General features: G+C 40.9%; 1 long non-coding RNA gene across 1 annotated transcript; it reads right to left on the bottom strand.

Annotated features, from left to right (window-relative positions):
* Positions 1-231: 231 nt before the first annotated feature.
* On the bottom strand, positions 232-17,202 carry LOC118965285 (uncharacterized). Its single transcript, XR_016497193.1, has 2 exons — positions 16,880-17,202; positions 232-965 (listed from the first exon to the last, which is right to left on the bottom strand). It is a non-coding gene; the product is annotated as an uncharacterized LOC118965285 (long non-coding RNA).
* Positions 17,203-19,096: the final 1,894 nt, after the last annotated feature.

The following is a 19,096-nucleotide window of genomic DNA, read 5'->3' as shown; positions in this document are numbered from 1 at the left end:
TCCATTGATTCCATTCCAGCAATAACAATGAGCCTGTCCTCCTATACCTTCTCTGACCAGCCTCCTCTGGAACATACATATTGCACTGTATGCAATTTATACTATTATAGTGGCCCTTAATCTGTGGAAAAGTTACTGAAAACTGATATTCAAGGCATAGAGCTGGTTATGCTCCTTAAGTGAGTTGCTGATGAATACGAATGCAAAATAATGACAAATGGAAACAAAAATAATGTCAATGCTAGTTTTTATTTGTTGCTACTTTGAAATACCTATTTTCAAGAGGGAAGTGAAAAAACAGATACCTACTTAAGCCAATGTTGGAGAAACTGAAAAATAACTTCCCTGATCGCTTTTAAGACAATCGAGCAAGCTCATGGAAATACACAAATCATTAACAATAACTAAACTATTTACATACTTTCAAATACATGTAAAAATAGTGACTTATTACAACAAAAACAATTATTTAATTGTTTAATTATTTAATTGTAATCAGACTTTGGAACTAGTACTTAATAATCAGGGCTGGTGTCTGCTCTTAAGGACCCACAGGTTGTGCAAGACTTTGTTCAAGCCCAGTTCTACCATACATGTTTCTACTAATAAGCTGATTAGTAGAATTAGGTGTGGTAGAACGGAGATTGATGAAGCCACCATCCCCGATACAAAATACTAACAAATCACAAACTGCTGGGAAACACCCATAAAAGGATGAGTCATTAGACAAGTACAAAAGCACACAAAAAAATTAACAAAATGAAACAGAAAATTAGTTGATTGATAACTGGCCTAAAATCTATGCTTTCGAATTTTTGGCTAATATAAATGTCATAAGTAATGCTTTTGAATTTAGACAATATATTTACAAGAAGATCAACACAACTTCCACTTGGTTCTCTTTGTGATTTCAGCAAATGTCCTTGGTGAGGAACATTGTCTCAATGGTCCCAGGCCTTCAGTTCCTGAAAGACAAAATACAATTTCTGATAATCATGCAACATATAGCATTCAACAGATGATTGTGCTTTCAAATCCATCTTGGAAATGTACAACAAACAAAAACAAATTATATGTCCAATCTGAAAAAACAATTGGATTTAAGTTGACGGGCCACTCTATAAGGGCCACCAAATGAGCAGTGACGCTCCTCTGGGTGTAAACTCTCTTGATTTGGAAACTATAATAATATAGTAATACTATTAATATTGTTATTTCTATTATTATAGTAATAATGGCTTTTTAAATAATGTTTTGTAATTTATATTACTGTGGTTACCATGATAACTATCTAGTAATTATTACTTTTAATGCTGTTAACAATAATGTCAATGCTATATAATATTATTTGTGCTATAAAGGCTATTACATTTATTATTTTTTTCATATTGTTAAACAAAGTCTGCTAACATTTCCTCATAAAATGTTACGAATTTCGACCATTTGTATTTTTTTTCATCTTCATTGTGGGACTTTTATTTTGAAGGAAAATCGCCGAGGTCACGGCTTTATTCTTGCAAGTTCTTGCTTATTCTTGCTGGCGGAATGGAGATCTTGGCAAGGACGGACACGCTATCTTGGTGTTAGATTTCATTTTCGGTTCTTCCTTTCTTTGGACAGGGAAAGTATGGGTAGCTCCAGCCCAATATGGCGACCGAAGAATGGGCGAGTGGGTGTGTCGAAAGTAATGGGTGTTGTTTTTTTGTTTTTGTTTTTTTTCTCACATCAGTTTATTTAAAGTATGATAGCAATCTACACAATAAATATCTAATATTGATATCCACCTAGATTTCACCTTAATTTTTTTTTACAGAATTTCAGTTTCATCTTCTCCCTTTGCAGGCTACTGGGCTTCCTCTCACAACCATATTTGGTAGTGAGTGGAAACGTCAAGCGGATGCTTTATATTTATACACCCGGTGAAATATCTGTCTCATTGTTCTCTCTGTGGCACTACTGTCAGGCAACGGGCATAGGAAGTAGCCAAAATCAGGGTGACAGTCGCAGAAAGCACATGCATACAACACTAGAAGCAACAGTACACCCATCATCTATACATTTCATGAAAAAATAAACAATCATCCGTTTTATAACTGAAAATAAATAATTATTTGTGTAAAACTAACAGTGAACGATTCAGACTCATTCTTTGCTTAAAAACAGAAGTCCAAACTCTCGAGGTATGTAAGTAGTTGCATGGTAAGAAATGAACACGGCTCAATCAAAACCGTTAAGGCAGTTGTTCCCAAACTTTTCATACTCCCGTACCCCTTCCTCTAGCACCAGGGTCAGCGCATTCTCAAATGCTGCCACACACACACTATACGGTATATTTATTAAACATAAGAATGAGTGTGAGTTTGTCACAACCCGGCTCGTGGGAAGTGACAAAGAGTCAGGGCACAAATAATAATATAATAATAATCAATAATTTTGCTCTTTATTTAGCCATCTTACATATAAACCTTATTTGTTAATCAAAAATGGTGGACAGCTTAACACAGGTTAATGAGAAGGTGTGCTTGAAATGCAAGATTGCACATAACTCTGCAATCTTGGGTTGTATTGAAGAGAGTCTGTCTTAAATAATTTTTCACACACGGTCTGTGCCTGTATTTAGTTTTCATGCTAGTGAGGGCCAAGAATCCACTCTCACATAGTTGCGTTGTTGCAAAGGGCATCGGTGTTTGGCCGAAGTAGGGTGTCATTGTAAATAAGAATTTGTTCTTAACTGACTTGCCTTGTTAAATAAAGGTCAAATAAAAAAAATAAAAGTGTTTTAGCAGCACGATTTGCCAAGGCAGGATACTCTGAGCGCAGCCCTATCCAGAAAACTATCAGAGGCTTCTGATTAAATTCAATTTTCACAGAACCGCTTGTTGCAATTCGATGACATTATCTGTAAGCTTGAGTTCATTTTCACACCAAAAATCATACAATGAAGAAAAGACCTATGTGTTGTCCTTGTTAAGGCAGACAGAGAAGAGATCCAACTTCTTAATCATAGCCTCAATTTTGTTCCGCACATTGATTATAGTCGCGGCGAGTCCCTGTAATCCTAGATTCAGATCATTCATGCGAGAAAAAACATCTCCCAGATAGGCCAGTGTGAGAAACACGTTATCATGCAAGCGGTAGACAAGTGAAAATTATGGTCAGTAAAGAACACTTTAAGCTCGTCTCTCAATTTAAAAACGTGTCAATAATTTGCCGTTTGATAACCAAAAAGTGTTACATGGTCGCTGCCCATATCATTGCATAATGCAGAAAATACACAACAGTTCAGGGGCCTTGCTTTAACAAAGTTAACAATTTTCACTGTAGTGTCCAAAACGTCTTTCAAACTGTCAGGCATTTCCTTGATTTCCTGGATTACTGGTAACATTTATTTATTAATTATTTTGACTTTGACCCCTTTTTCTCCCCAATTTCGTGGTATTCAATTGTTTTAGTAGCTACAACTCCTGTAAGGGCTCGAGAGAGACGAAGGTTGAAAGTCATGCGTCCTCCGATACACAACCCAACCAAGCCGCACTGCTTCTTAACACAGCGCCATCCAACCCAGAAGCCAGCCGCACCAATGTGTCGGAGGAAACACCGTGCACCTGGCAACCTTGGTTAGCGCACACTGCGCCCGGCCCGCCACAGGAATCGCTGGTGCACGATGAGACAAGGATTTCCCTACCGGCCAAACCCTCCCTAACCCGGACGACGCTAGGCCAATTGTGCGTCGCCCTACTGACCTCCCGGTCGCGGCCGGTTACGACAGAGCCTGGGCCGAACCCAGAGTCTCTGGTGGCACAGCTGGTGCTGCAGTGCAGCGCCCTTAACCACTGGTAACATTGTTGTGTAGATTTGGCAAACCAACGGGGGTAGGAGCGTTGAGCCAGTAGCAAAAAGGTTACTGGATCAAATCCTCGAGCTGAGGTAAACATCTATCGTTCTGCCTCTGAACGAGGCAGTTTACCCACTGTTCCCCGGGCGCCGATGACGTGGATGTCGATTAAGGCAGCCCCTCGCACCTCTCTGAGGGTTGGGTTAAATGCGGAAAACACATTTCAGTTGTACCCCCTTTCCCCTATTGGACGGACGGACGAGTGCAACAGCTACGACCATAGACCCTCTCGCTCAACTTTCTTTTTTTTGCGCTGCACGCACTGGTATGTTCAGTGCGCCTGGACTATTATTGCTTTCAGGACTTATTATTGACAGTGGTGTTCAACGGAGTGTGCATTTGAGATTGTTTATTATTTGGGATTATTGATTGAACTGGATAGATTTTTGTGGGACTTTTGTTATTTGGCCAAAGACACTGACACATTTGAAGGCCTTTTTTGTTTTGTCTATACACACACAAATATACATTCATGACCCAGTCACTACTCCATCTGGGAATGAATACAGATTATTGCAAATCCTGTCACGGCCGTCAAAAGAAGTGGAACAAAGTGCAGCATTGTGAGCGTACATTTGTTTTATTTAAAAATGTCGGCAAAAAACAACAAACGAAAGAAACAACCGTGAAGCTTACAGGGCCAAGTGCCACTAACAAAGATAACTACCTACACTGAAAGGAGGGAAAAAGGGCTACCTAAGTATGATTCCCAATCAGAGACAACGATCGACAGCTGTCCCTGATTGAGAACCATACCCGGCCAAAACATAGAAATAAAGAAACATAGAAAACAAAACATAGAATGCCCACCCCACATCACACCCTGACCTAACCAAATAGAGAAATAAAACAGCTCTAATGTCAGGGCGTGACAGTCCCCCTCCCAAAGGTGCGGACTCCGGCCGCAAAACCTGAACCTATAGGGGAGGGTCCGGGTGGGCATCTATCCGCGGTGGCGGCTCTGGTGCAGGACGTAGACCCCGCTCCACCGCTGGCTCACCCCGCTTTGGTGGCGCCTCTGGTGTGGGGACCCTCTCTGCGGGCACCGGACTGGGGACCCTCGCTGCGGGCCCCAGACTGGGGACCCTCGTTGCAGGCCCCGGACTGGAGACCGTCGCTGGAGGCTCTGGACTGGAGGCCGTCGTTGGAGGCTTCGTGCCATGGATCATCACTGGAGGCTTCGTGCGATGGATCATCACTGGAGGCTTCGTGCCATGGATCATCACTGGAGGCTTCTTGCCATGGATCATCACAGGAGTGAGGAGACGTACAGGAGGCCTGGTTCTGGGAGCAGGCACAGGACTCACCAGGCTGGGGAGACATACAGGAGGCCTGGTGCGTGGGGCCGGTATAGGTGGCACTGGGCTGGTGACACGCACCTCAGGGCGAGTGCGGGGGAGGAGGCACAGGACGTACTGGACTGGGGACATGTACTTCAGGGCGAGTACGAGGGGGAGACACAGGACGTACCGGACTGGGGAGGCGCACTGGAGGCCTGATGCGTGGGACCGGCACAGATTGCACTGGACTGGTGACACGCTCCTCCAAACGCCTACGTTGCCGCATAATCCTCGCCAACTCCATTCTGCTGAATCCTTCCTCGCACTGCTCTATTGAATCCTAGGCTGGCTCTGGCTCTCTCCCTGAGTCAACCGACCACCTCTCTACCTCCTCCCAGGTTGTCTCTGGTCCACACCTTGGCACTGCCGACCGTCCCGTGTGCTGTTGGGGCTGTGTTTCTGGACCTAAGGAAGGCTTTTGATACTGTTAACCATGAGATTCTCATCACAAAATGAGTTCAACTTTTGCCCTGATGCCTTGAGATGGATGAAATCATACCTTGAAGGCAGAACTCAGTGTGTCAGAGTGAGCAATGAGCTGTCGCCCACTCGTAGCTATGATGTGGGCGTGCCCCAAGGGTCAATACTGGGGCCCCTCCTGTTCAGCCTGTACATTAATGATCTGCCTTCTGTCTGTACTGGGTCTGAAGTTCAAATGTATGCAGATGATACAGTGATATATGTGCATGCAAAGAGCAAACAACAAGCTGCACAAGAACTCACTACTGTAATGGTCCAGTTTACAAAGTGGCTCAGTGACTCGTGTTTGCATCTCAATGTGAAAAAAACTGTTTGCATGTTCTTCACAAAGAGGGCAACAGATGCTACTGAGCCAGATGTCTATGTGTCAGGGGAGAAGCTCCAGGTGGTATCCGATTTTAAGTACCTTGGCATCATACTTGATTCCAACCTCTCTTTTAAAAAGCATGTGAAAAAGGTAATTCAAATAACCAAATTCAACCTAGCTAATTTCCGATTTATTCGAAATTGTTTGACTACAGAGGTAGCAAAACTTCAAATCTATGATACTCCCCCACTTAACATACTGCTTGACTAGTTGGGCCCAAGCTTGCTGTACAACATTAAAACCTATTCAGTCTGTCTACAAACAGGCTCTCAAAGTGCTTGATAGGAAGCCCAATAGCCATCATCATTGTCACATCCTTAGAAAGCATGAGCTCTTGAGTTGGGAAAATCTTGTGCAATACACCGACGCATGTCTTGTATTCAAGATCCTTAATGGCCTGGCTCCCCCTCCACTCAATATTTTTGTTAAACAGAAAACCCAGACATATGGCAGCAGATCCACAAGGTCTGCCATGAGAGGTGACTGTATAGTTCCCCTAAGGAAAAGCACCTTTAGTAAATCTGCATTCTCTGTGAGAGCTTCCCATGTCTGGAATACACTGCCATCAGACACACATAACTGCACCACATATCACACTTTCACAAAATGCTTGAAAACATGGCTAAAGGTCAATCAGATTTGTGAACATGGCCCCTAGCTGTGTGTTGCCGCTTTCCATGTTGTCTGTTGTCTGTAGCTTGTGAGGTGTGGAAACACTTTGTTGCTTTTATGAATTTTGTCTTGCTGCTTTTTGTTTTATGTTGCTCTGTCTGTATGCTACGTCTTGCTTGTTCTATGTTGCTCTGTCTGTATGCTATGTCTTGCTTGTCCTATGTTGCTATGTCTTGCTTGTTCTATGCTGCTATTGTCTATATTGTAATTGTTTTTAATAACCTGCCCAGGGACTGCGGTTGAAAATTGGCCGGCTGGCTAAAACCGGCACTTTTACTGAAACGTTGATTAATGTGCACTGTCCCTGTAAAAAAAAAAAAATAATAATAATAATAATAATAATAAAAAATAAAAAAAATGTTTTGGGGCTGCCTCTCCTGGCCACGCTGCTTGGTCCTTTTGTGGTGGGTAGTTCTGTCACGGCCGTCAAAAGAAGTGGACCAAAGTGCAGCATGGTGAGCGTACATTTTCGTTTTATTTAAAAATGTCGCCAACAAAACAACAAACGAAAGAAACAACCGTGAATCTTACAGGGCTAAGTGCCACTAACAAAGTTAACTACCCACACTGAAAGGAGAGGAAAAGGGCTACCTAAGTATGATTCCTAAACAGAGACGATAGACAGCTGTCCCTGATTGAGAAACATACCCGGCCAAAACATAGAAATAAAGAAACATAGAAAACAAAACATAGAATGCCCACCCCACATCACACCCTTACCTAATCAAATAGAGAAATAAAACGGCTCTCTAAGGTCAGGGCGTGACAAATCCTTTGTTGATTGCTGGGTTCTTTATTGTCTGTTGACTCTATGAAGTTGCCTCTGAGTTACTCTAATCGAATCCTCGAGCTGATTACTCTCATATATATCCAAGATGGAGTAGCAGTGCAGACGTGGTTTGTTGTCCTCTCGTTTACTTTTTGTATTTTTCGTCTTCTTTGTATATATTCCAATTTATTTTTCAATCTTTTTTTCCATTTTAAACTAAATATACCTTCCGGTAACCCGCCTCACTCAATGTGACACAGATCCGCCATTTCTTTTAGACCCTATAGCCAAACTTTCATCAGAAGGTAGCCAGCTAATTAGCTAAGTTACTAGCCATTTAGTCATTGTTAGCCACTGCTAGCGGCCTTTACCCTCTGCTCAGGCACCAGCCGTTTTTTTAGCCTGGATAATACCTGCCAGCCTTTGACTGTTTCAAATCAAATCAAATTTATTTGTCACATACACATGGTTAGCAGATGTTAATGTGAGTGTAGCGAAATGCTTGTGCTTCTAGTTCCGACAATGCAGTAATAACCAACGAGTAATCTAACTAACAATTCCAAAACTATTACAAGTGTAAAGGGATAAAGAATATGTACATAAAGATATATGAATGAGTGATGGTACAGAGCAGCATAGGCAAGATGCAGTAGATGGTATCGAGTACAGTATATACATATGAGATGAGTAATGTAGGGTATGTAAACAAAGTGGCGTAGTTTAAAGTGGCTAGTGATACATGTATTACATAAAGATGCAGTAGATGATAGAGTACAGTATATACGTATACATATGAGATGAATAATGTAGGGTATGTAAACATTATATTAAGTAGCATTGTTTAAAGTGGCTAGTGATATATTTTACATCAGTTCCCATCAATTCCCATTATTAAAGTGGCTGGAGTTGAGTCAGTGTGTTGTTTTTCCCCACTACAACGCCAGATTCCTGCCGTAAACCCCTGGACCATTAATCATCACAGCTAGCTATCTTCAACTGATTGACCCAGCCCCGAAGCTAGCCCTGAGCCAGGCGCATCTCCCGGCTAGCAAACGAAATTCCCACAACTACAATACCTCTTTAGCCATCTGGCTTGTCGCCACGACGCCCCGCCGCACCACCACCACTGGTCGGCAGACGTAATTCCATCAGCTGTGCCTTCAACCGGCCTTTGCCGGATGATGGAGCAGACGCTTCTACTTACCCCGGACTGCTAACTTTAAACGCCGTGTCTCCCGCGTGCTAGCGTAGTAACGACTACCTAGAGGTTTCCCTGTTTCATCTATTGCTGTACACTGGACCCTATGATCACTTGGCTACATAGCTTATGCCTGCTGGACTGTTCATTTATCACGGTACTCCACTTTGTTTACCTTTGTTTATCTGGGGGCGACAGGGTAGCCTAGTGGTTAGAGCGTTGGACTAGTAACCGGAAGGTTGCGAGTTCAAACCCCCGAGCTGACAAGGTACAAATCTGTCGTTCTGCCCCAGTTAACCCACTGTTCCCAGGCCGTCATTGAAAATAAGAATTTGTTCTTAACTGACTTGCCTGGTTAAATAAAGGTAAAATAAATAAAATAAAAATCTGTCACCCTAGCCCCAAACTCAGGCCCTGTGTGTAGTTAGCTGACCCTCCCTGCCCATTCATCGCCATTTTACCTGTTGTTGTTGACTTAGCTGATTAGCTGTTGTTGTCTTACCCGTTGTTGACTTAGCTAGCTCTCCCAATCAACACCTGCTTTCGACTATGTCAATCACCACATCCTCATCGGCAGACTCGACAGCCTTGGTTTCTCAAATGATTGCCTCGCCTGGTTCACCAACTACTTCTCTGATAGAGTTCAGTGTGTCAAATCGGAGGGTCTGCTGTCCGGACCTCTGGCAGTCTCTATAGGGGTGCCACAGGGTTCAATTCTTGGACCGACTTTCTTCTCTGTATACATCAATGAGGTCGCTCTTGCTGCTGGTGAGTCTCTGATCCACCTCTACGCAGACGACACCATTCTGTATACTTCCGGCCCTTCTTTGGACATTGTGTTAACAACCCTCCAGGCAAGCTTCAATGCCATACAACTCTCCTTCCGTGGCCTCCAATTGCTCTTAAATACAAGTAAAACTAAATGCATGCTCTTCAACCGATCGCTACCTGCACCTACCCGCCTGTCCAACATCACTACTCTGGACAGCTCTGACTTAGAATACGTGGACAACTACAAATACCTAGGTGTCTGGTTAGACTGTAAACTCGCCTTCCAGACCCATACCAAACATCTCCAATCCAAAGTTACATCTAGAATTGGCTTCCTATTTCGCAACAAAGCATCCTTCACTCATGCTGCCAAACATACCCTTGTAAAACTGACCATCCTACCAATCCTCGACTTTGGCGATGTCATTTACAAAATAGCCTCCAATACCCTACTCAAATTCTTTGTCCGCCTCTCCTTCCAGTTCTCTGCTGCCAATGACTGGAACAAACTACAAAAATCTCTGAAACTGGAAACACTTATCTCCCTCACTAGCTTTAAGCACCAACTGTCAGAGCAGCTCACAGATTACTGCACCTGTACATAGCCCACCTATAATTTAGCCCAAACAACTACCTCTTTCCCAACTGTATTTAATTTATTTATTTATTTTGCTCCTTTGCACCCCATTATTTTTATTTCTACTTTGCACATTCTTCCATTGCAAAACTACCGTTCCAGTGTTTTACTTGCTATATTGTATTTACTTTGCCACCATGGCCTTTTTTGCCTACCTCCCTTCTCACCTCATTTGCTCACATTGTATATAGACTTGTTTATACTGTATTATTGACTGTATGTTTGTTTTACTCCATGTGTAACTCTGTGTCATTGTATCTGGCGAACTGCTTTGCTTTATCTTGGCCAGGTCGCAATTGTAAATGAGAACTTGTTCTCAACTTGCCTACCTGGTTAAATAAAGGTAAAATAAATAAATAAAATAAACACAATACATGTATGTTTTGTTCAATAATGTACATATTTATATTCAAACATTTCAGTTTACATTGGTGCGTTACTTGCAGTACATTTTGATTCCAAAACATTCTGTGATTTTGCAGAAATACTCATAATAAACATTGATAAAAGATACAAGTGCTATTCACAGAATTAAAGATAGACTTGTCCTTAATGCAACCGCTGTGTCAGATTTCAAAAAAACTTTACAGAAAAAGCATAATCTGAGAACGGCGCTCAGAGCCCAATCCAGCCAAAGAAATATCCGCCATTTTGGAGTCTACAGAAGTTAGAAAAAACACGATAAATATTCACTTACCTTTGATGATCTTCATCAGAAGGCACTCCCAGGAATCCCAGTTCGACAATACATGACTGATTTGTTCCATAAAGTTCCATAAAGTCCATAATTTAGCCATTTGTTGTTAGCATGTTCAGCCCAGTAAATCCATCTTCATGAGGTGCAAGCAATTGGTCCAGACAAACTCGAAAACTTCCGTTACAGGTCGTAGAAACAAGCCAAACAATGTATGGAATCAATCTTTAGGATGTTTTTAACATAAATCATCAATAAGGTTCCAACCGGAGAATTTCATTGTCTGAAGAAAAGCACTGGAAGGAGAGCAAACGCTGTCGGGAGCGCGCGTCACAAGCCTGAGACACCCTGCCAGACCACTGACTCAAAGAGCTCTCATGAGCCCCTCCTTTATAGTAGAATCCTCAAACCAGTTTCTAAAGACGGTTGACATCTAGTGGAAGCCCTAGGAAGTGCAACTTCATCCATATCTCACTGTGAATTCAATAGGGACTGGGTTGAAAATCGACCAACCTCAGATTTCTCCCTTCCTGTTTGGATTTCTTCTCAGGACTTTACCTGCCATATGAGTTCTGTTATACTCACAGACATCATTCAAGCAGATTTAGAAACTTCAGAGTGTTTTCTATCCAATACTAATAATAATATGCATATATTTACATCTGAGACAGAGTAGGAGGCAGTTCACTCTGGGCATGCTATTCATCCAAATGTGAAATGCTGCCCCCTATCCCTAAAAGGTTGTCACCCCAGCAGTCCTACAATCTAAGCTAGATGCCCTCAATCTCCCACAAATTATCAAGGAAACCACCAGGTACAACCCTAAATACGTAAACATGGGCACCCTCATAGATATTATCCTGATCAACTTGCCCTCCAAATGAACCTCTGCTGTTTTCAATCAGGATCTCAGCGATCACTGCCTCATTGCCTGCAACCGTCATGGGTCCGCGGTCAAACGACCACTCCTCATCACTGTCAAACGCTCCCTAAAACACTTCTGCGAGCAGGCCTTTCTAGTCGACCTGGCCCACCTGCGCCTCATGACACTTACCTGGACTCCATCACCTTCCTGATTACCTCCCCTATATCTATCGCTACCCTTAGTTCTTTCCCCAGGTGTTATTGACTCTGTTTATGTTTCATGTCTGTAAGCATTTCTTGTTTTGTACTATGTTATATTTACATTTGCACTCCCTGTACTTGCTTCGTGACTCCCAGCGTATATGTTACAGGCGGTCCTCATGAGAGCCAGTTTCATCATAGCACTTGATGGTTTTTGTGACTGCACTTGAAGAAACTTTTTCAAAGTTCTAGAAATGTTCTGGATTTATTGACGTTCATGTCTTAAAGTAATGATGGATTGCCATTTCTCTTTGCTTATTTGAGCTGCTCTTGCCATAATATGGACTTGGTCTTTTACCAAATAGGGATATCTTCTGTATACCACCCTTACCCTGTCACAACACAAGTGATTGGCTCAAACACATTAAGAAATAAATTAATTCCACAAATTAACTTTTAACAAGGACCACCTGTTAATTTAAATGCATTCCAGGTGACTACCTCATGAAGCTGGTTGAGAGAATGCCAAGCATATACAACACTGTCATCAAGGCAAAGGGTGGCTATTTGAACAATCTCAAATATAAAATATATTTGGATTTGTTTAACACTTTTTTGGTTACTACATCATTCCATATGTGTTAATTTATAGTTTTGATGTATTCACTTTTACTCTACAATGTAAAATAAAAACATAAAAAACTTGAATGAGTAGCTGTGTCCAAACCTTTGACTGGTACTGCCTACATACATACATATACATGCACACATCTTTTAAAAATATATTTTCCTTAAATTTTGCTCTAACCCTACCACCCCTCCCCTAATTAGAGTAAACTCATGAACAAGAAGTGGTTAGAGCGTTGGACTAGTAACCAGAAGGTTGCAAGTTCAAACCCCCGAGCTGACAAGGTACAAATCTGTCATTCTGCCCCTGAACAGGTAGTTAACCCACTGTTCCTAGGCCGTCATTGAAAATAAGAATTTGTGCTCAACTGACTTGCCTAGTTAAATAAAGGTAAAATAAATCAAACTTCCAGCTTATACACACTATATACATTTTACGACAATCTATTTTACAAGGGTATTATTTTGTTTGTTTTGAGTCCTGTCCTTCCTCTACCCTCCCATCTATTTCTGATGTCCATCAAGTTTGATTTATATTTGCTATATATTATTTGCCATAATTAGTACTAGAGGGAGAGACACACCAATTACCAATCCCACAAACACCCAGAAAAGGCTACTCTCCTCAATGTTATCCTTACAAATAAATCCTGATAGGTATCAGGGTTTTCTGTAATGACCTTATTGATCACTATTTTACAGCCTGTGTTCGTAATGGCTGCTCAGTGAAACGTCCTGTCCTGATTTGTCATAGAGCTTGCTAAAAAACTTTAATGAGCAACCCTTCCTTCCTTCATGACCTGGTATCTGTAAATTAGTATAGAATCAGCTTGATCCCCTCTGTTAAAGACGCTAGCACCTTCTATTTTTGATATTTTCAGTTGTATTGTTAACAAACACGCCCCCATTAAGAAATGAGAATTAAAAACAGGTTCAGCCCCTGGTTCGACCATGATCTTGCAGAGTTACTCCAAATCAATATCTATCAAATTGGCTATCTGGAAGGCCAAAGTTAGTTACTTTAAGGAGCAGTTCTCTTTCTGTGGGTCTAACCTCAAGAATTCTGGAAAACAGTTAAAGACCTACAGAATAAACCCTCCTTCTCACAGCTGCCCATGTCCCTTAATGTTGATGCTGCTGGCTGAAAACTAACATTTCTAGAAAATGGCTCCATCAAATAACAAACAAAATAAAACATCAACAATATGAGCATACATATATGTGTGTCACATGTACACATGGCATATGCTTGGGTACCACCTTGACATCTCTGATCTGCTTGCCTCAATAAATTAATGCTAGAACATTGGTAGCCAGGATTAGCTATTTGTTTCTAGTCTCCTATTAATTGCATAAGTGCAAGTTAGACGCAATATATTTCGTTTGCATGTGAGCATGTCCTTTTGACAGTCCTGTCAATGTTGAGTGATCACACATGCCTCAGCGCACACATGTTACTTTGCCTGCTTGCAAATGTGTGCTAAAAGTTGGGATGTTTCATAGTATTTATGATTATCTTAACTCCCCACCACCATTTATTATTTCTATTATTAATCAAGTTGAGACTGAACATGGACAAGGCACAGGAGAAACAGAAGGAGAGCCACCGGAGGAGAATCAAGGAGACCAAGTGCTTTGACATCCGGGTGAATGACTTGGCTTGGAAGAAGGACGAAAGAAAGGTGAGACCTGGGAAACCTTGGTGATGTTTCGCTCCTAGCCGGTGTCACCATCCATTAAGGTGAATATAAACATCTCAGATTATAACTATTTGCATTTACCTCCTTGTGGTGGGCGGCATCGCCATGCTGTCAGCAGTACCAACACTGGCCCAGGGGTTTCTCCAAATAGTACATCTCAAGGCTAACCACTGGTTCACGTTAAGTAACAGCCGCTTCTAGGTAGGTACTGTTAAGGTGTAAGACTCCAGTGGTTATGACAGCTTGTTATACAATGAAAGTGGTAGGGAAAGAAAGAGGGGGAGAAGGAGAGACAAACGAATTCCGCTATTGTACATACAGTTGAATAATACGCTCACTGTAAATATGGATATTTAGCACCCTAACAACCGCTCATTCGGATTTAGAAATGCAACATATATTTACGCTTAGATGCCTTTGTCTGTCGTCTCTCTGAAACTACTCGATCCGTCTGTGACGATTAGTTCGACAGAAAGTCTCTGGTTGTGTAATTCTCTGGTTGTCCACCAGAGGTCACAATGTCCTCAGTTGTAGTAGGCTTCTTTGTCTCTGAGTGTTCGTTAGACTGGGTACATCAGAAGTACACACGCGGTGGTCTTTGGTCGAGTTCATTAGACTAAAGTACTTAAACAGCAGCAGACTGAATGTTCTGATGTAGTCTTTATCTTCTTCACTCAAGTTTGAGTCTCACCATTTTCTGGTATGGTAGTTTTAAACCATTTCAATGTGTAGTCACACTTTCTGGTCTAACTAACTCTGGTCTAGACTGGGTAAAATGTTATAATTATCTCATTTAGAAGGGTAAATTCACATTATCTTTTCACAAATAGTTTCATATTTAATCATACAAGTTTTACAACATTTAGATGTAAATCTGATATCTACATTGTGAAAGCTCTTAAAGATATAGTTATCTTGTTATACTAGCCGTAATGACATCACAAAATGCTAAATGATACGACATGATTATTGTTTCGATTCCCACCAATTATTTCCCACATTCTTTATCTTAGGAATATTGTTTCATTATCATTATTATCATTATTATATTATTACAACCGGTCATTAAAGTCATAAGACCGGCCCACTTCCCCCTTTCCTCTCTGGTGGGAGAGGGGGGCTCTCTTTGATCCTCACCTAGGAGGGAAAGTCAAGACAGTAAGATAAGTAACATTAATGTGTGGGGCGGCATCGAAATCATATTTTTTACCCCGATGCCTGTTTATTCAGAAAAAGCAGAAGATGGTAAATAACATTAATCACAATAGTTAGCCTATGCAAATTCATAGGAAAACAAAAGCTTATTAATAGGAATACATTTAGCCTAATTGGTAACAAATATGACGTGGGAGAAAGTCAAGATGCTAGTCAGGCTTTTGTTTGACAAATCCAGATTAAATATAGGTCTTCATGTGTATCAACTCTGTAGGTGATTGTGGGCTAAATCAAATTCAAACTGCTGAAATGTTTAGGCTTCATCATTATCTATGATCAAATCAGGCTGGGGTATATTAGGTTCCATTTACGGTAAAGGTTGTGCTAAAGAACACACAGATATTAATAGCCTGATTCAATGGGATTCTCCTGAATAATACATGTTTTTATCTGTTAAACTGTTTGGTCTATGCATAGACCCATACCGATTCTAACTGTTTGGTATTTTGCGGTAGGCATAGCTCTACATTGCAGAGCATTTAATAAACCAACCACATTTTCCTGTGATGTTAAGGCTGAGCAAGACCTTCGATAGGCTAGTGGACTATGAGGATATAATCCTAGATCGCTTTATATAATCTGGGCCGTTGTTTTTCCTAAAGCTAAGCAAACAAGGGGCAGAATATGCTTTTTGTCCATCTCTATAACAAGGGTTAGGCCTATATCCTCACATACCCCCTCAATTCGAACCCTGCTTTTAACCATAAGACGTCTCCACAGAAATGTATAGACTAAGGATTGCATGGTGACAGTGATTGTGTCTGTTAACTTGTTATGGCTGTAATCCCGATATCGGGATCGTTATGACAACTACCAGTGAAAATAGAGGGCGCCAAATTCAAACCACAGAAATCTCATAATTACAATTCCTAAAACATACATGTCTTCTATCATTTTAAAGCTAATCTCGTTGTTAATCCCACCAAAGTGTCCGATTTCAAATAGGCTCTTCAGCGAAAGCACTACAAACGATTGTGTTAGGTCTCCACCAAACCACAATAAACACAGCCATTTTCCAGCAAAATATAGCATTCACAAAAAGCATAAATAAAGATAAAATGAATCACTAACCTTGAATTATCTTCATCAGATGACACTCATAAGACTTCATGTTACACAATACATGCATGTTTTGTTTGATAAAGTTCATATTTATATCAAAATATCTGAGTTTACATTGGTGCGTTAGATTCACTAGTGCCAAAGTGGTTTTGCATAGCCACATTGTTTCAACAGAAATACTCATCATAAATGTAGATGATAATACAAGTTATACACATGGAATTATAGATATACCTCTTCTTAATGCAACCGCTGTGTCAGATTTCCACAAATGTTTACGGAAAAAGCAACCCATGCAATAATCTGAGACGGCACTCAGAACAGTAGCCAAATTAGCCTCCATGTTGGAGTCAACAGAAACCAGAAAATACATAAATGTTTTCTTACCTTTGATGAACTTCATCAGAATGCAGTCCTAGAAATCCCAGGTCCGCAATAAATGCTTGATTTGTTTGAAAATGTCCGTTATTTATGTCCAATAAGCTACTTTGGTTAGCGCATTTAGTAAACAATTCCAAAGTCACAAAGCGTGTCCACTATAATGTGACGAAATGTCCAAAGGTTCCGTAACAATCAGTAGAAACATGTCAAACAATGTACTGAATCAATCTTTAGAATGTTGTTAACATATATCTTGAATTAGAATTACTTCAGATGAGTGGTGGAACGCAAGTCCTTCCCTTGTGAATGCGCCTGGTGAAAGCATGGTCAACTCGTGGCACTGGTAACTATTTCCTGTCTCATTCGACACCCCTTCACATTAGAGTCATCAGACAAAGTTCTATTGACTGCTGACATCTAGTGGAAGGCGTAGGAAGTGAAAACTCATCCATATCTCGCTGTAATTTCAATGAGACCTTGGTTGAAATATGCCACCTCCAGAAAAATAAACAGGAAGTGGAATTTCTCAGGTTTTTTGCCTTCTATATGAGTTCTGTTTTACTCACGGACATAATTAAAATAGTTTTAGTAACTTCAGTGTGTTTTCTATCCAAAACTAATAATAATATGCAAATATTAGCAACTATGACTGAGGAGCAGGCCATTTGATATGGGCACCTTTCATCCAAGCTACTCAATACTGCCCCTGCAGCCATAAGAAGTTAATCTGGTAAACTGGGAAGTGGGGAAAAAAATAGGTCAAATCATGACATCAGTGATTTTCAGGTTAGAGAAAGATGCCAGAGTTTCTGAATAAGAATTCCGAATTGACCATACAAAAAAAATCCCAGGCTGAGCTCATTGTTTTCAGAGTTCCCAGTTGTCTTGAACGCACTGATGTCGGATGTCAGAGATTGCCGACTTCCGAGTTGTTTTGAATGCGCCAGGCTACCTCTTATTTATGAATAGGGCTACCTCCTACAAAGAAGCCCTTGTGTCTGTATTGATGATAAATATCTACACAGTAATAGTGGCTGGCTGCGATATCAACTAGCCTAATAATTTTTGTATTGAGGTGATATGCCTATTTTAGCTAAATCGACAAATTAAATTGTTTAGATTACTCTGGCAATGAAAAATAGTTTTTACAAAATCATGTACATGATTTGTAAGGCGTTCATGGTGAGATCTTTAATAATAAACTAAACAGACAAACTAACACGTGACACGTAACCAGTGGCGTACCATGGGCCTGGGGCCTGGGCCTTCAGTGAGGTCCTACACAGTCCCACCCGAATTAATCCACCTCTTATTACCATCATTATGATCCATGGCTCTAGACACTATAAATTTAGACAGAAACGCAGTATAACCAGGCGTTGCGTCACCTTGAAATTGACATTTTTATTCAGAGAATTGCAGGGGAAGAGTACAATACAGTACAGTTCAACTAATAGGCAAGAACATAGTCGAGTGCAACAGAGTTATATTAATATTCTTCTTCTATCCATTTCTGGTCCACAAACTTTGAGCTTTAAGTAAAATAAAATAAAATATGTTCACTAAACAGCGCATTGTCGCACCCAAAGCAGTTTCACCGTGATGATAAAGACATAACTATTCACTGAAAATAAAAGAAAGAAAACAAATCATTTGCAACATAGGCTATTTGCCATTTTATTTTGTTAATATATAGGCTATTTAATATTAACAAAATAAAATGCGAAAAAAAATTGTGTCCCCTAAATGAAAGTTCCTGTTTACCCAAAAACATGACACAATCAATGAGTCTTTTCAATATTTCCCTATTTTTCTTCACCTTTTCATTGTGCAGCTCCGTTGCCCTGCGCGCTTGTTCATTGAGCTGTAGATCCACTCGGGTGTCCCCAAAAGTTTTCAAAAGCACCATTGCTTGTAAGTGCCCAGCCATACTTTGGTGTCTCGTTGCTGCCTTGGTTAGACAACTCAAGTTTGCAAAGCCAGTGTGGCTCCAAACACCAGATCGATCACTTGCAAATAGGCATTCCCAGCAGTACAGTTTGCAGTGCTTCTCGGAGCCTGTGAGCCATTGATAGCGCTCGTAGTTGGAACTTTGAAAGTGGCGAACGAACCCCTTTCCCGCCTGTGACAGGCTTTGTAGCGTCGCCGTCGGGCGACCTCTCCTTACAATGTCTAACTTTTCTTGAAAAGTTCGTCTTGAGAATGGCGTTATAATTATATCCT

The sequence above is a fragment of the Oncorhynchus mykiss genome, chromosome 7 (genome assembly GCF_057628025.1).
Source record: "Oncorhynchus mykiss isolate SJ-2025 chromosome 7, ASM5762802v1, whole genome shotgun sequence".
In the NCBI taxonomy this organism is placed as follows: domain Eukaryota; kingdom Metazoa; phylum Chordata; class Actinopteri; order Salmoniformes; family Salmonidae; genus Oncorhynchus; species Oncorhynchus mykiss.
The sequence above is the reverse complement of the archived record's forward strand: the minus strand, read 5'-3'. Positions and strand labels throughout refer to the sequence as shown.